Here is an 18533-nt window from a genome sequence, read left to right as displayed (position 1 = left end):
ACATATATTTTTCTTTTGTGTATAAGTCTGAGCATGCATGTCTGGTTTTCTGTGAACATTGCCTTTTTACTGCAAACATTACATGCATCAATAATTTTTGTTGCTGTTTAGATGATAAACATGACTAGCATTTTTACCAGTAGAAATGTATACAATTATGAATTAAGGACTTACCTGGTACTGACTGACCTGGTAAATATCAACAATATACTTATATTATGTTACTTTGGATTGCTTCATGTAGCTAAAATGTCGGAGAAGAAAGCTTCAGTTAATATACATCTTGGCCTCATATCATAATAATTTATACGATAAGCAAAGCATGTTTTCTTATCAGATGCTGTAGGTTATGCAACAAGATAAATTGTATTTCATGATTGTAGCTACCCTGATTTATTATTATAATAAAAATAAATACTAAGGCCATCTTAATTAAAACCAGAGTCTCAAAAATGCCGCACACATTAGTAAAATTGTTTGTGCAATCCTCTTTGAAAATCAAGAAATCTTCTTTTTTATCAAAGAAGCAAAAATAAAAATGAACATTCCTGTTTGATTATAAGTTTTCAACAAGTTTTTTTTAACACAGTGAAGAATTATTTCAATGACTTTATTTGTCTACTAATTACTATTCCAACATTTGCAACAGTCATTAGATACTTTTGCACAAAATGCTTTTCCACTCCCAAAGCTGTACTGACATATAAAAAAACAAAAACAAAACACCATACATTCCTCATTAGGTTTACAATCTCTCACAAGCTTTGTACTGAGTTTCAGGTTTTAATTAAGGTGGCTCATGTATAATTTTTGGATTTAATTGTTAATGTTAATTTTTTTAAATTTTTTTTGATGAAATCCTTGAGAGGATGCCCTGGTAGTGTCTTATGAAGTTATGGACCTATTCCCGACCAAAAGTAAAGGTTATAAAAATTAAAAGTGAAATGGAATTTCATAATTATTTGAGTAACAAAGAGCCTTTTCTCCCTTTGCTTAACAAGTGATCCCTTATTCAAAGTAAACTGTGTAAACATTACAACAATTTATGTAAACAATATTCTAGAATAAGAAGATTCAGACCTAAAACATGGCAGGTTTGTTTGGTACTAATCCTTAGTGTACATGCACCCCTTTTGTATGCAATGGAACGTGCCAAATGCCAGGCTCTGTATGTGTTTAGTCATTCATATCTTGATGATTCATGTGGCATGCTATACTGTACACACAGAGTTCAGCTTGACAGTCTCCACACACACACACACACACACATTGTGGATTTATATGGGATTTTCTGTGAAAATTAGGAGCTCGGTTAATTAGAGTATAGTGGTAAGTAAGTTCAATATTTCTTTGTCATGAAAATTGTTAGTGGCGGTATAATCAAGGGCTAATTCTGAGTTTACTATGCAAAGGTGTAGAGAAATATCCATCTTAACTGCAGTACCGGTTGTACCGGCAATAAGTACATGTAAGTCAATATAGGAAATTTCTGCACAGCTTGCTACTCAAGATTTGCCATAGTAAGATGTGTGGCCATAAACCTTATCAGAAAAGAAGTAATACTGGGCAAGGAACAGCATGCAGTTGGTATGCAGGCCAAATGTAAATGCTGAAATACTGCTGCGATAGAGCCGTGATGCCATGGCTTCATAACATGGCAGCTCGCATTGAACACGTTGTAATGATGACGGTATTTGTGTCGTTTCCTGCATGCCATCCATGCTGTGTTTCTTGGCTGACACGACATGGCCCATGCTTGAATCTTGTAGTCAAGCCAATTTAGATTCAACGAGTAGTAGGGGAAAATGGCCGTATAGCCTGCTGCATGCAGCGAGACGAGTTTATACTAAAGAATTGACTATCTCAGTCATGGTAGTGAAATTGTCTCCATATCCAATGCATTATTATTCTATTGACTGCAACACACTGACCTTTTGTACTCTATCAATTGAGAATTCTCTAAGAAACTGAATCAATGATTTCTAGGTTTCGCTTATTCATGTTTTCAAACAGAGCCAGCCAATATCATAATTTACTAGTCCTCAGTCTAGCCTAAAGGACAATTTTGTCTACAAATAGAATCCTGTGTCTCAGCTCAACTAGGGTGACACCAAAATTTATGAATGAAATGATCATGATGATTGAATGCATGAACTATACTAGGGACCCACCCAACCATGATAGTCAATAATCCATCAAAATACATTAGACAGCAGTAGACAGGAGGCTTTTTGTTGTGTGTAGTGCTGAGAATAATCAAAATCAATATTGGTTTGATTACCTGTTGTTACTTATTGCCTGTTAATAATGAAATTGTCTACTAGTGGTAAATTTGATTAGTAAGAGCCACTTGAATTACTGCACTGTATCAGGCTAGGAATAGTAAGGGGGAAGATCCACATTGAAAGAAGGAAGGAAGTTCAAATTTGAACTTACAGACTATACTGTGGAAATGCCATGAACGAAACTTGCCAACGTCATAATCCCCAACAGTTATAGTACAGCGTAAAGGGGAAAGTATATATAGCGTATTATGTGGGAACATGGATCCTATAGTGGAAATTATACACATGTCACTTGTATGACCCACCCCATGACCCCCGGGGTGGTGAGTCACTTTACAAAGGTGCGTCGGATTTAACTATACCATGACGCACATGTGTGTCTAAACAATGACGGACATTTGCCGACAATGACTGAGCCCCTCGTCAAAATTGTGACGCACATGTTAAGGATTATGACTGTCCTCATGACGCAAATTTGACTCACCATTTAGGTATTTTGACTGACACTGATGCACCTAACCATTGACGCACCTAGGTAAAGTGACTGACACTGACGCACCCCTCGGGGTATGTTGTAACACACATATTGAGTAAATGACCGTACCCTGCGTCACTAATTGGTTGGTAAATGACCCAACCATGACGCACATCCCCCGGGGGTCCTAGGGTGGGTCATACAAGTGACATGTGTATTAGTAAGCATTCTAGACATTACCCGCCGGCTTTGAAGTCGTGTCCCGAAGTATTGTAGCCTGTGTACATGTGCTGAGTGTTAATATAGCACTCCACGATTGACAAATTCTAAGTTTAGCACATTTTAGAAGTTCAGACGCATAGTTGATAAAGTTCAGTATCGATGTGTTTGTTTATAAAATTAGGTATTCTTTTTTTAACTTGGTGTTTGCTGGTTATCTTATCATGTGTATCAGAGGTTTTGTTTGCTTTTACAATGCTCCCTTAATTTGGGGTTATAATAGTTCCATGACCATTTGGTTATCATAATGAAAATATAATGTATTTTACATCTTGTTAGCTTCACATTAATGTGGCCTAAATTCCATAAAAGGTACATATAAAAGACAGGAAAATAAAGCACACAAAAGACACATTATGTATCAATTATGTGTAAAATCAACTGTTTTTCAAATTCTACTTTTCTGACTCAAAATGTGGTCAAGATATTCCAAGATAAGTTCATTGAAGTGCACATTTCAAAAACACACACATGCAACTGACAGTTCAGGTATGTTATTCAGGTACAAACACTCATTTATCTAGCCACTTAAGTTTCACAAATTCACATTAATGTGGCATTATAAAACTCCATGGCATGCACACATAAAAGCACATTGTGTCGATTAACTTCTGAAACTGTAAAATCAACTTCACTTCCAGTTCTACTGTTCCTTCTCAAAATGCGGTTAAGGTAGGAAACTCGGTTCCCACACGTCGGCAAGGAAAAAATTATAAAAAATATTCCGCCTCCTTGTGTACACCTCTTGATTTTTATGAGTAAACTACACACCCCAATGCTTGAAACCACAAAATATTTGAGTTGCTAATTTGCATTAATTAATGAATATCAATTAATTAGTTCAACCTTAATTTTACGACTAATAATTATTGCTAGCAAAAACTTGAACTCTGATTCCAACTTTTACTATCGGAAAAATTGTAAATAAATATTATCTAAAATCTCTCGCCAGCTTTTTCGCCTAAGTCCATTAATTACGTAATAGCATGTGTTTCTAGTCTGTGAAAATATTGATGTCGTTAAAAATTTATTTCTGCTTAAAGAAGCTGAAAAGTAACAAAAGCTGGCGAGAGAATTTAGGTAATCTTGTTGTGTTTAATTTTCAATTTAAAAAAAATGTCTACATTAAGTCAATTTTTGTGACAATAATTCTGAAAATCCCCTATTTTAGGCATTTTTTACAGAAAACACTTTTGAGTGTGTAAGTGTCCAAATATTACGTAGCAGATGGCAAATTTCATTCATAAAGAAAGATCTATTTACAACAATCAATCTTTGCTACTTCAAAAGTCTCTGACCAAACACTAATACTTTCACTGGGTGGGAAAACACTATTCAGATAAATCCTTCAAAAGGTAAACAAAACTTTTTCCACTAAACAGGGAGTCTTGTTGTCGTAATTTTGCTGGCTGCCGTGGTCTTTTTTGCTTGCTCGCGGACGTGTGTTAACAGTGTTATCGCAATTGGAAAAAAAATTTAGGCGATGCCCGCGCTGCATGGGCTCCTTTGGTTGTAGTTTGTACAGTGTTTAATGGAACAGGTCCATGGCGAAATCATGAAATTTACCCGACACGTAAAACCCAATAATAATGGTTCAGTTTCAGAAACATGCATATCTACACTTTATTTATGACTTTGAGGTATTGGATATTTACCAAATTGACTGGTAAGTTAATTGTGCACGAAAACTAGTGAAAACCTGGGAGCCACCATAGCTCCGTATAAGCGATGTACGTGTGTGTAGGAGTGTAGCGAATGCTCGCAGCTGAATTCCCGGTTGCAAATTCAAGAGCCGGGGAGCCGCTGTGCACGAAAGTGTGTTGAATTTTGTCGCTTTCGCTAAATGTTATAAAGCACTGAGAATTTCATATATTCTTACTGTACAACTCATAGCATTCTAAAATTTCCCAGAAAAATCAGACAAAATGTTCAATGAAACAATGCTACGCAATGTTATTATTTTATTCATACATGCACGATACTATTGTGATTTGTGCAATATCAATGAGACGGCTAAGTTAGTGAAAATTGACCTTTCGTTTTTTTGCGGATTCTGAACGATTTAAATGATGCCCCGATCTGTAATTTGGGGAAGATATTTATTACAGGATAGGGTACAATTAAGGAAATTTTGAGGGGATTCGGTGCATGACACGATAGCCGACGATCCGACCTTAAGAACATAAAAGAGAAGTTCATTGAAGTGCACATTTCCAAAAACACCACTTGCAACTGACAGTTGAAGTAACACTAGAAAATTGGTATTTTGACAAGTGAAGCCCTTTCTTTTGGTTGGTTGACCACAACGCATATTGAACTCATGAGTCAGATGATAAAAGCTAAGTTTCTGCTGCATTTATATCAGTCTGCGGTTGATAACAATGCTCATGGACATCAATTCATGATATTTAATAGACCTGAAGGTGCAACTGTAGAGAAAATAAATGTAAGACAATCATCAACAACAACAACACGCTGGGTTCAATATTACCATCGAGTGTGGTGGGACTGAACTTCCGTGCAAACGTGTGAACTCTTTTAGTGGTAATACAACCCATCTTCAGTTCTTAAAATAGTATTATCAAGCTTGCTGCCTCCTTTTTAAAATATTATCAAAGTTACAGTACATTTGTACTTACATGTAAGAAAATGATTTGGAATATCTACAAGTCAGTAAATACCCTCCACAGTCCACACCCTAACACTGGAGCCCATAGGCACTTTAGGCCTACAAGGTCTAATGTAGTGTGCACCACATAAATGTGACATAATTCACAAAATAAAATGCCCATGGATCTTGCATGTGGCTAATTGAGTATTTGTTTGAAAAAAAAGTGACCAAAGCACGAACTACAACTGGTGAGCACACCAGAAAAGAAGTAGGAGAGCAAGATTTTAAACTACACTCAGAGGGTGTCTGATTGTCTGTCAAGCTACCATAGAGACTACATAACATAATCTGTATATTTAGGTGTTTGCCCAACAGAAACACTTGATGGAGGCCACACAAAGATGTTTCACCTTCAAATGACATACCAATGGCTACTATTATGACCCAGAAATTGTTGAAACAGGAAGTTATCTTATGCTGATATGGCAACCAACAAGGAGGTCTATTACTCCCATGATGTAATAAACACAACTATCACTCACTACAAAGATTACATGTGAAAACATTCTGGCAAGATCCTACACAGATCCCATTGTTAAACCTTGGATCCTTGAAGATAAAACCTGATGATTTCAACAGGACCTTCAGTACTATTTAATACCAAGTACTAGCATAGACCATTTAAGCTACTCTCACTCTGGGCTATGTTGATGTTTGGGACCTCACCAGGAGTTAATGTCTGTTATTCTTTGTGTTTCATGGTTTTCAACACCAATGCACCTGTGCTGGAATAGTAGTTGAGTTGTACAATTTCATAATACCTCAGGTTTTCTGGCTCCGAAGTGCTTTGATTATTAAAATATGGAAGGGCCAAAGTGGATTGTATGTCACTTTCAGTTATAAAATGTTCAACAAAAACTGGCCAGGTATGAACATTTGTCTTTGTTTACAAGTTTTATCTGGATACAAAATCATGTAATTTTGGGTAGGGCCTATAGTGCTTGTCTGTGTAAATATTTTATCTTCAGTTCAAAGTTACAGATCGTGTGGAATAGATTCACACAAAATAAATTGATGGGAAAGAGTTACTTGATATAGGGAGCTAGGGTCACTAAGCCTCCATTGCAAACGCGACCAGGTTTTTAACAGATTATATTGATGGAGAATCCGCTGCGTTTTTTATGTGTAAAGGCAACGACATCGAGACGGCGATCTCTCTGGCAGCTTTAAGTCTCAAAGCTCTAGTATTTGTACACTTGAGCATGTTACTAGTATGCAACTGGAAATGTCAAGTACCAAAGTGGGCATGGTATTCTCCCATATCAAGATATTTTAACAAATCTCTTGTAATTAGGCTAATAATATACTGGGTTCTACGTGCGAAATTGATTGCTCACAACATCCATGAACACGGATATAGTAACAGAAGTTATGAATAAAATAAAGTTGAATTTTTGTCAGATCTTTTTATAATTTTGGGTCTGTAAACAAATACGGGGGTCTGTTATAGAGATCTAGGCCTACATCACTTGTCTAAATTGTTTACTTCAAGATTTGGAAGTGAGATTGAGAAGCTTTACAGTTTCTTGCCCCTAACCCAAAGCTAAAGCTCTAAAACTGCGGGCCCATTTAATACTATCCAACTGAGACATGACCCTTTTCATTTTTCCATTATTTGCAATACGCTGTTCTAGGGAACTGACAAACCGTGGACGTCCTCGGTTACGGGTGCTCTGCTATTTTCTTGTGTGTTTGTTTCCTCATTTGCAAATATATGCACACCACCCCACACATGTCTTTCAAATCCTTGATCCACCATTCATATATTGCAAAGTCCATGTTATTGTTTGGTATACCATCATCACTTCTATTCACCTAACCATCATGCCCTTTTACTAAATCAATTTGTGGTGCATTCCCTGTAATACAATATTTGTCCAATTGCCAACCAGTGTGTATAGAACCTGGTTCACAAGTTCATTTCAATATTACGTCAAACGTTTTGAAGACTTGGCAGTGATTTCTTTCCAGATATATACAGCTTTTAAATTGTGCTTGTTACAGATTAGAAAAGTACACATACAAAATGTAGCTTTGGATTGAATTCTTTTCATTAAAGCCCATGAATCAATAATTTGTTTGTTTTTAATAGAATTTGTTAATATATTACATTATTTAGGGCATACATTCATTATCAATATTATCACATAATAGGCCTATACATGTATTTCCAAGTTATTTAAACATGTAATAGCTTGAATAATAGAGCAATGATTTTAAATGAGGCCTCTGAAATTATCATTAAAGGAAGTGTCCGGCAATCACAACATTATGTCTTATATGTTAGAAAAATAATTATCAAGCACGAATTACATGGTTTTATTTAAAACAAACTCACATTAACCATAAAAGCGAATAAAAACAGCAATCTTTCAACACGCGATGTTGAAAATTCCCGCGCCGAATTTTTCTAGAGCAGTGACATCATGGTTATTTGTGCTCATATGTCGTCAGGCTTCATTGAATTATTAGGACGTCATTGCTCTTGACAATTTCGGTAGCGGAATTTTGAATATCGCGTGTTGAGAGATGGATGTTTTATTCGTTTTATGGTTAATATGACTTTTGTTTTAAATAAAACCATGTGATTCGTGCTTGATAATTATTTTTCTAACATATAAGACATAATGTTGTGATTGCCGGACACTTCCTTTAAACAAAGTTTCTTCTTCAAATTTTAATTATTTGTTGTAGCTTAGCCAACCTCCACCAACTGTCAACTAAAATTGAAATATTAATAAAACATAATAATATGGATATGATATTAAATCCCAGCTGCATCTTTCCAGCCATTTACTCCAGTTGCATATAAATTAATTTTTATCTGATGTGAAAAGGGTGAATGAACAACAAATAGGCCAAGCATTTTAATAAACAAATAAGCTGGTAACCATTTTGTAGAAATTCATATTTAGCAAACAACCATTTTGTGCATGTTTTGAAGTTATTGACATTGTTCCATTTTCTGTGCACGAAATATGAAGAAGACTGAACAGAAGGAAGATTTTAATTTGAACAAGAATAAGTTCAATATTTAGAACAAAGTTGGAAATTCAATATATTCCATGAAGAAACTCCCCAACCTGCCACATACCAACCGGAGGTGAAATTTTTCATTAATGAAAGCAAACAGCTTATTAAACGGCTCGTCATTTTACATGAAGCACAAAATGTCATCAACCCCAAGATCGCAGGCCCTACCTACCTACATGTAGGCTACCTATGTTCACGGTATCTCTCCCATTACCAGTTGCTCTTGCGATTCTGTTATTACTGTATTTTATTTGCCTAGATCATGTTGTTAGCAATTCCAAAATGCTCCATGTTGCCTTTGGGTCTTCTATTCAGAACTAATTCCACAAAGCTTGGCTGTTTTCAGACTTTTGAATAGAAACACCTGCAGGTGTTTTTTATCCGCTAATTATTTCAGTTTTACCTGGGTAGACTTCCACATAGCTCAAACAAAACATGGGGAGTCAAAATGTCAGCCAGTACAAAATGGGCTCCTTTAACCGTTTAAATCGGACAAGTCCGTCCACCTTTTCAGTCAAATGCATGCACAGGGTTGTGTCATAATTCTTTTGTATGGTTAACTTCTTTGTTTTCAAAAAGGAATATCGTATAAAGCTGCTAATAACTAAATTGCTTTTTAATTTCAAATGGCATGGTATAATATCGCAGGAGGGTCAACAGTCTTAGCTGTGTCAGTGGCTTTCTCGTATTATGCATTGTGTTTGTATAATTAGACGCAGAAATCCGCACTCGTATAATATTGATCTCCGTGCTCCATGCCAGTAATTAAACAATTATTCTGCATTAGTTCTTCAGGGGGTGATGTTTAAGGTTTGATAAATGCAGGCCTGTGCATGCATTCATGAAAGCAATTAACAGGGGACATCTTTTCCAGTTTTTTATTGATTGCCATCTTTTACTCGCTTTTTTTCCCCCAAGATTCCTGATCAATTAGTTTTGGAAATGATTTGATGTAGTCGACCCCATGAAACCTACACTTAGAGAGGAAGACCTGGATTCTCTATCAATTTTGACCCAACCTGGTTACATTCAAATTAGGAAAATTGCAAATTATCATGAAAAGTCAAACCATCATTACTAATCGAATAATTGGTCATGGCTGGAAAGATTGTCATGGTGTGTGATTGATATCATATCCAAGTGTCATGTTAATTAGTAGAAAATATAGGTCGTTGAATGAATAAATGAATGTATTTGTGAATGAATGAATGGAATTTGAAATAGCATCTACTTTCTTCACGATGAACTACATACGTATATACATGTGTAGGTCTACAATGTAGGGCTCTAGTAATAGTATTCATGGTAATTAGTGTATTGAATGTACCCTGATTAGGCAATAGGCATCATGCACATTCGATTTATAAATTGTTGTGATATTTTTGTTGCATTTCTTCCCAGGAATATTAAGATAATAATTTAATTTATTTACATGTAATGTTCAAAACCATTGAACCAATCAAATTTAAACTGTGGTTAAATGCAATTTGATAAGTCTTCCAAGTACCTATTAATTTCAACAATAACAATTTACTTCTTTGACATTGATAACTAATTTAGTCATCAAAACAAATAAATTGTGTCCTGTATGACCTATGACCTTATCTGTATTAATGGAAATGAAACTGTATGTTCCCCATCAAACGATTTGTCATGGGAAGTTCTCAGTAAAATAAGCTGTGGAATTCATATCCTATTCAACTAATGTGCTTCCTACTGTCTCCTACATGTAGTAACCCTACAAAAAAACTTCTGATTTTAACCAGAAAATAAAACACTTATGGGTAATGGAAAGACCCATATGGTAGGACTGACATGTCCATTTGCATATAAAGCTTGATATCAATATGAGGGCATTCTGGAGAAACAGTTTTTGCAGGTATCAATAGTTCAACCCTGCAATAAAAATCAAAGTTCTGAACTTTTGGTTAGGAACTGATCAATGTTTATCCCAGGGGGAATGAAAGGGTTTTTTTGGGGGGGCATGAGTGAACAGGAGGGTGGAGGAACTCAACATTTAAACACAAATTGTGAATTGCCCCTTTCTGCAAATATTAATGATCTTAATGATCAGTCCCTTAACACTGGTAGAGAACCACATTAACCTGCAGGTTAATTGTGTATACTGCCGATAAAGGAATGATCAGCTATTTTTTATGGAGCATGAAACATGCTAAAATTGCACTCCTTGCTGACTGCTGTGAACCTTTGAACTGGCTATTGGTTCTCCCTGAAGGCTTGAACCCTTGACTGACACTGTATGTACAGTGTTAACCTTTATTAATCATAGAATTTATAAATAAAGAATGCGAGAAGGTGAGAGGATGTTAATAGATGAAGTGGTGATATTTGCAGAAAGGCAAGTCTTCAGGAAATGTCCTGATGTCAGGATTTTTTTGTCCAGTTAGGTGTTGGCAACTTGGGGTACTTATTGTTCAGAGAATTTTCTGCCATTTCAGGACCCAGGGGGGGGGGGGGTACTCAGTACAAATGACCATATGGAGATGGGACGTGCCGCAAATATGGGTAGCATTTTCGGCCTTTTGGTATATCAATGACCCCTTTTTCAAAGCCTATTTTGGTATATGAATGGGTACTTTTTCAACATTTTCTCAATTTTTTCTTTAATCTAGCCAAAATGTTCCCAAAATTTTGGGAAAATTTGACTTTTGGTATATCAATGGGTCCAAATTTCTTGAAAAATTGGTATATTTATGGATCCACTTTCAAATTCTCAGTGGCACGTCCCTACCAAAACCAAACTTGAGTACCCCCACCCCGGGTTTCAGGATTTTCTTTGACAACATTGACTGACATCTGTATTGAAGGTCTTTGATCTGATTGAAAACTGCTTAAGGTTAAATACAATTGATTTTCAAGGCTTGATTCCAGAGGGCGTAAGTTATTAATGGAAACAGCCATGCAGAAAAAGAATGAACTCACGCGCATACAATAGTGTATCAATCTGAACTAGGGCCACGGACAAACCGCGACTCGTGAGTCATCCTATATGTTGCAGGGATAGGGAAGGGGAGACCATGATAGGACCATATGGGCTAATGGTGGGGGGTGATTGTGGGCAGCCGTTTTGCAATTTTCCTTTGGATTTTCTAACTTTTCAATTTTTAAAATTATCCTGGATGATATCTGTCGTGAAATAAATCAATGCTTAAAAAGAAAAAAAAACGGGCAAAAACAATCAATCGCTGCAGTCAGAAAGAAAAAACGAACAAGAAAAAAGAAAAAAGTGAGAGAAACATAAAATAAAATAGATGGAATGGACCACATAGGGACTCAAACACGTACCAAAGTTTTCCAGCTCAAAACTATAGTATTTTATAGTCGAACGTGAGTGAGCGCGCTAACCGATTGAGCTACTGAGTGATCTGTGAAATCGATTGGTCTCAAACTGACTATTATGGAATAGTGCATACCAGGCTCTTATGATAAACAATCTCATCACCGCTGTAAATGTCGGAGGTATCGATGGCGAAAAACCTCGATTTTTGCAAAAGTAGCTTAAATTTGGAGTGAAATTCAAATGGTAAAGGAATCGACATACTTTTGAGAAATAATGTAGGCAGTTAGAAATCAAAATTAATGTTCCACAATCCAGATATCGATAATGTAACATAACAGTGTTTTGTGGTACAAGATTCTCGAAAATTGTTCCCAACAAGCGGGCTAATAAAATTTAATCGGTACTGTATTTGGTTCTTCCCCATGGCAACATTATTTCTTTGGTCGATTTGTAGTACAATACAAAAAAGGAGAAAACAATCACTCGGCGTAGTTTTATACGGAGCGAATATTTGAAAAAACTGCATGGAACGTGTTTTTGATCTTGTGAACATGGTGCGTAAAAATGATTTAAACGAAGGATTTTCAAACGGATTCTAAAAATTTGTATAAACACACAAAAATAATGTTAAGATACATCCATGCACCAACATTTGACTCACTGCGATATTTGATTGCTGAGAAAACGCGGTTTTAGAGAACAACTTTATACGTCTTTTATACGTTTTTATACGTTTCTTCGTGTAACCTTAATATACCATATAGGCCTGTAGTGAAGCAGAATACTGATGATGACTTCATATTTGGTCAAACTTCCATATGACAAGGAGCATAACCAACCATGATAACTACGTAATTTCAGAAAGCAATGTTGGATGTGCACAGGTTCACAAGACATTGAAGTGAAGTCAATCTACATCATAGTAGGGCCTACATGTATCTCCTTGCCGGGAAATTTGGTCATTTGGAGGGAAATTTCGCTTTTCTGGATAAAGAAATACATAAGAAATGGTGGGAAATACTGCTCAGTTGGAGGGAGATTTATCTCTCTTGTCAGGAAATATAAACATATTTTCCAGGCCTGTGTCTATAGAGTCAACTTTATAATCATATCGAACAATATGTTCATGTAGGCACGGTTTTGTTTCGAAGCAATTATTTATCATGCCGTGATCTTCAAAGTGATATTAAATTGAATAATAATTATCATGTGTCATCACTATTTTCAAATTATATTGTCAAAGTTCTCATTTTCATTTCATGATAATGTAATAAAGTCAGAGAGATGATCATATCATCATGCCATATTAAATTTCAAATTAACTTTTACCCAATTTGCTCGTGACAATTCATAACTGCCCAACTAGTATATAATTGAATTTTATGAAAAATTGAATTGCTTTTGAGGAAATTTTTATGCCTAGAGCAGCAATGGAATGATGTTTGGAAGTGGAACATGTTGACGTTCACATTCAGGAGATTTATTAATATCCTCTGTATAGAAATTGTATTCTATGGTTTCATGGATATTTGCATACAAATACCACGTAATAATAGAACCAAATACAGAGGTAAACATTTTATACAGTGACTGCACACCGATAATTGAAAGAATATATTTATTGAAACGCAGGGTGTTCAAGAGGAATGTTCATTGCAAATAATGATTTGATCAGAGAAAGAAGTGTAGCAGAGCAGTGAAGAATAGCCTGGAACAGTGACAGTGACATACTTTTTGGTGACTGTTTGTTTTTATGTTTGATTTACAACATGAAAGGAAACATTGTTTTATTGTTGATAGAAATAGGAGGAGGGGATAATCCCTAAATGACTATATTTTTACATGTACCAGAGTTTGCAAATTACCAATCTCACTGTAAGTAAGGTTTTTGTGGGAAAAATTATAAAATATATTACATTTTTAGTACCATTTTGATATTAAAGTTAAGTCAAAACAAGTTCAAGAATTTGGATAAAATTATGGCTAGAGTGCGCAGTTAGACGCCCTGTGACTGTTTGTATGTTAACCTCAAAACAGCCCCTTCCTCCCTTCTCATCTCAGCCAATGAAGATGTCACACATCTACATTGTAATGTGACAGGAAGTATTGTATTTTACTTGTTTGGATCCTTTTGTTCTTTGCATGAGTGTGTATACACCATTACACAACAATTACATCCATCAATGGATGAAAAGAATATTGTGATTTCCATACACAGCTGATCATGTGTGTCTCCCATAATACCATGATGATTTTCCATTGATCAGTAAGCTTACTAAACCATGGTCATTATTGAGCAGCCAGGAAGCTGAAGTGCCAAATTATAGGCATCTGCATAATTCAATGTGATTGGTGTTTGTTATATGACTTGGCTGCTCTTTTACTTGAATGCATCCCCTATGATCCATCCTTTCTCCTCATTCAATAACCCAGGTGTATGATTGATGGAGGCCATTGCCTAGATGAAGTGGAAACTGGAGAGAATATTGACAGAACATGAATCAATATCTTTTATGTTTAATATTGATTGGTCCGAGACAGACAAATTCTAGCTCAAGTGAATTATGAACCTAACATGATAAATGGTTGGTAATTAGATTCATATTTTTGGAAACTTGGCTGTGTGTATTGAACTTTTAATGTGGCTGTCAGTTGAGATCACTACCCCCCTCCAGTACCCCCAAGACCCGGGACTAGCGGGGACTTCGGCGAGGACGTAATTTTTGGAAATGTTACAAACCTGTAACAGTCCCGGCTAAGTCATGTGTACTTCCACAAATTTGCCCTTTTCTGAAGTTTCAAAGTGTTTAATATTGTGCAATGAAAAAAACCACCAAACATTCACATACATATATAAAAACAATTAATTCTTTTTGACCTTCATTAAATTGTAGGCAATACCATGTATACAGTGAACTTTGACCTTACTCAAGAACGTAGCTGGGAACTTAGCCAATGGTACTGTAGATTTGTATGCCTTGTCATTTGTGAAATTACTGAAATTAATTGAGTACAAGCACCTGGCCCTTATACAAAAGGCACTCAAAATATTAACAAAGCACCAGTGATATTCAACGAGACATTTACCAAAATGAGATCTTTTGTGAAAGAACAGTGCCTGTTTTGTTTTAACATTTCAAGTTGCATGTTTGATATTATTGACACCCAAGTAATTTATTTGATGTTATTTATTTATTTGTTTGTTTGTTTGTTTGTTTGTTTGTTTGTTTGTTTATTTATTTATTTATTTATTTATTTATTTATTTATTTATTTATTTTTTTATTTATCCACATTTATTTATTTACATATTAAATAACCTGTTTTTCAATTTTAAAACAAAATTGCTATAAATTATAACCCCTCGCCCACAAGATGTTTTCTATTTTGTTTTCAATAACTCTAACATATGCCCTTAATTTCAGCAAACCAGAAAATTAGCTGAGCACAGCCATGGCATTGTATTAACATGTCAATTGAATAATCTTTAATCTTATTTGAATCCATTGTGCATAAACCCTTGCCTGTGTTTATGCATAAGAATTTGATTTTGTGGTAGACTCAATTACATAGCCAAGCTATTGATTTTATGCTCATTAACCTTGCCAAGAAACTGTGAAAAGAATTGGTAATTAAGAAAAGGGATCTGGCTCGATTAAGGGTTCAGTTCCTGCCAATGCAGCAGTGTGCAGGATATTGGTATGATGTGTTACTTCAGGTCACTAGGCTAAGTATGTGTCATTTTATAAGGGTTTCCCCCCTCAAATGTTCAGTATGTCAATATTATGGTGTTAAAAATAGCTGTGTCATGTTTTCTTGGACATGTGGACACAACAAGTGAGCACCTTGAAGGAGAAGGTTCTTCCTAATACCACTTTGTACCTATACTGAACTCAAAGAATTAGATTGTCTGGATCGAAGCAAGAACTTTGTATTGATAACATGCATTCATTGTGAAACTTGGATTCCTAATTGGAGCTCTTGGATTGGATTAGATTAACCATTGGATATATACTTAAGATATTCTCTATCTTGTGTTATCTTGTACAGAATCCTACTCATGGATATTTATATGGATTTACTAGTAAGCTAGCTACAAGCTGCCTCATGGTGCCCAAACCAGGTAAGAACATGCATCCCATTTCATTCATAGTTAACATTGTAGGTACACTAACAAGGCCGATTGGGCCAGTTCACATCAAAATCAGCAACATTTGTTATCTCTTAGATATGTAGCAAGGCTTGATTTGATGAGGTAATCTATGAGATCTTGTCATTATGTTTTCATGCGAACAAATTCACCTGATCCGTGAACTTTGTCTTTTTTAAAGATAATTCTTGTTAATTTTGTCTGACGGTCAGTCAAATGATATAGAATAGATCGGCCTTTATGATCATTCTTGCCACATGGAATACAAGTGTTGCTGATATTGTGAACAGTACGTAACAAGAACAAACATGTTGAGTCTTCATAATTTGTCCCCCTCACATTGTGCTTGATGTGTGTGAGTAGAGAGTAAAACAAAGATGCAGCAAAGATTTAGTACAAAAATTGAAAGTATGTTTGGGTTGCAGTTGTATCTGTAAACCTTCAAATGTAGAATAAATATAGATCACTAGCACTGTGTTGTTTTAAAAGCACTATGTGTGATTAATTCCAATGATGGGACCAAATCTATGTTAATTGAAAAACATAGCACATTACTTTCACATAGGTCAGGTGTTTGAGGGTAGCAGGCAATAGATTACATACAATAATAACCAGCGAGGATGCATGCTACATCATGCTCCATCTGTTCTTTGTAGGCTATTTTCGTGCTACCGACCGACCGGAACTCACCACAAGCAAACCTTTTTATCATGATCAAGTCGTTAGAATCATCACGCGAACAGACATTGTCATTAGGGATACATTGAAAATATCGAGCCCAATTGATCAGTTAGTTTAACGGCAGCTATGTCCACAATTGATGCTAGCGTTGCTAATTTAGCTTTTGTTGGTTGCTATGGGACTTGACATTGATTTATCTGATTCCTTTTTTTTTTTTTTACAAAAATGAAATCATATTATTGCGAATGCACACACGTTGGTTAGTAAAATTGTACAAATCCACCCAAAATTGAATCCTTTTGTTTGATCGCATTTTTAATTTACTATTAATAATAACAGCTGCATGACTCATATAATTATTTTTTTGCTGTCGACTTGTTCGTCGTCATAATAATGCAACTGTCTCTTATAAGTCTGGTACAGCAGAGTTTTATGTGCTCGTATTGTATTAAACCGTGTGTTACCGGTGGCCTCACGTTACCTCGCATTCATCTAAATTGAAAACAGTGAACTGCAATCAAGTGTGTAGCGGACAGAACGTCCTATAAATACGGCTGCATCGTCGTCATCATCATTTTCATATTTTGCAACTGTTCTGCTTGTGGCTAAACACAGGATAAGATTTCTTAATGCTCGAAGGGCAATGATCGCGAAAATATGTTTTGATCGAAACACACAAAGACTAGCAAATAATGAAGAATGAGATTGTCGTCGTTTGCGAGCATCAAAGGCTAAGTGCTGCTCCATATTGCCTTCTTTACCCGTTTGAAAAGGAGAAAAGTTGAATTCAAGATTTTAGTGTTATAAAATCCTGGGGCTAGACATTATTATGCACTCATGAATCTTTCAGGTGTGTTATAGAGAGATGTTGTAGATTTGCTGGCTTTGAAAATATTATGGAGATTAACAATCTTTGTTTCTCTACTATTAGTATTATTATTCCGAAGCGATATTAATTCTGACAAGAAATTTCCAATAAAACTATCCTGTTGAGTTTATGGATGATGGACTTGAACTTTTCAGCATGAGTGATGTCATATTTTGCACTTTGGCCATGTGTCCACTCTTTTTATTTCTTACTGAACTTGACCATCCTATTCATGGTGTCCTGTGATGTGTGAGTTTCTCGTTGATGAGCTAATGAGGATAATATTTTGAAACTGAAAGTAGGAGTCACCTTTCTTCTTCCATCCTATTGCACATCTTTCAATTATTGAGTGATATTGATCTCCTCACACCCACCATCTTGTCTTTCTTGGACTTGGGTCGCCATATTATTTGACTATCATTGAAGCGGAATTCCCTATGTTGTTATTGTGATACAAAGAAATAAATTGTATAAAAAAAAATATTTCTGCGATAATTTTTGTGTGAAAATTAGCAGTTTGTGGTTGTATGTTATTGTATTATTAGATGAGGTGATATAGCTTGCCTATCACCGCTTGAACGAAGCGAGCATGGACTTGGAATTTAATCAGTAATCTAATCCTAGATTTGCCCAGCTGCGCCAGCTGAAGCTAGATATCTGGTACCTCAAATATACAAGAGAAATTTGCACCTTACAAAGTGTTTAGAGGCCCTTGCTTAGCTTATATTGCTGTTCGTATAATCTAAGCAGATGAAATACAGCTATTTGTTGCAAACGTGACACTTAATCTGC

At 35.6% G+C, this 18533-nt stretch overlaps 1 protein-coding gene across 1 annotated transcript in view; it reads left to right on the top strand.

Moving 5' to 3' along the window:
- Window positions 1-1189: 1189 nt before the first annotated feature.
- LOC140148703 (dystroglycan 1-like) overlaps window positions 1190-18533 on the top strand; it is a 92556-nt gene continuing 75212 nt past the window's right edge. Inside the window, 2 exon segments of the mRNA XM_072170745.1 lie at window positions 1190-1329; window positions 16093-16165. The gene's annotated coding sequence lies outside the window, so the exon portion shown is untranslated.

Source organism: Amphiura filiformis, chromosome 3 (assembly GCF_039555335.1).
Source record: "Amphiura filiformis chromosome 3, Afil_fr2py, whole genome shotgun sequence".
In the NCBI taxonomy this organism is placed as follows: domain Eukaryota; kingdom Metazoa; phylum Echinodermata; class Ophiuroidea; order Amphilepidida; family Amphiuridae; genus Amphiura; species Amphiura filiformis.
This window is presented reverse-complemented; position numbering and strand designations above follow the sequence as displayed.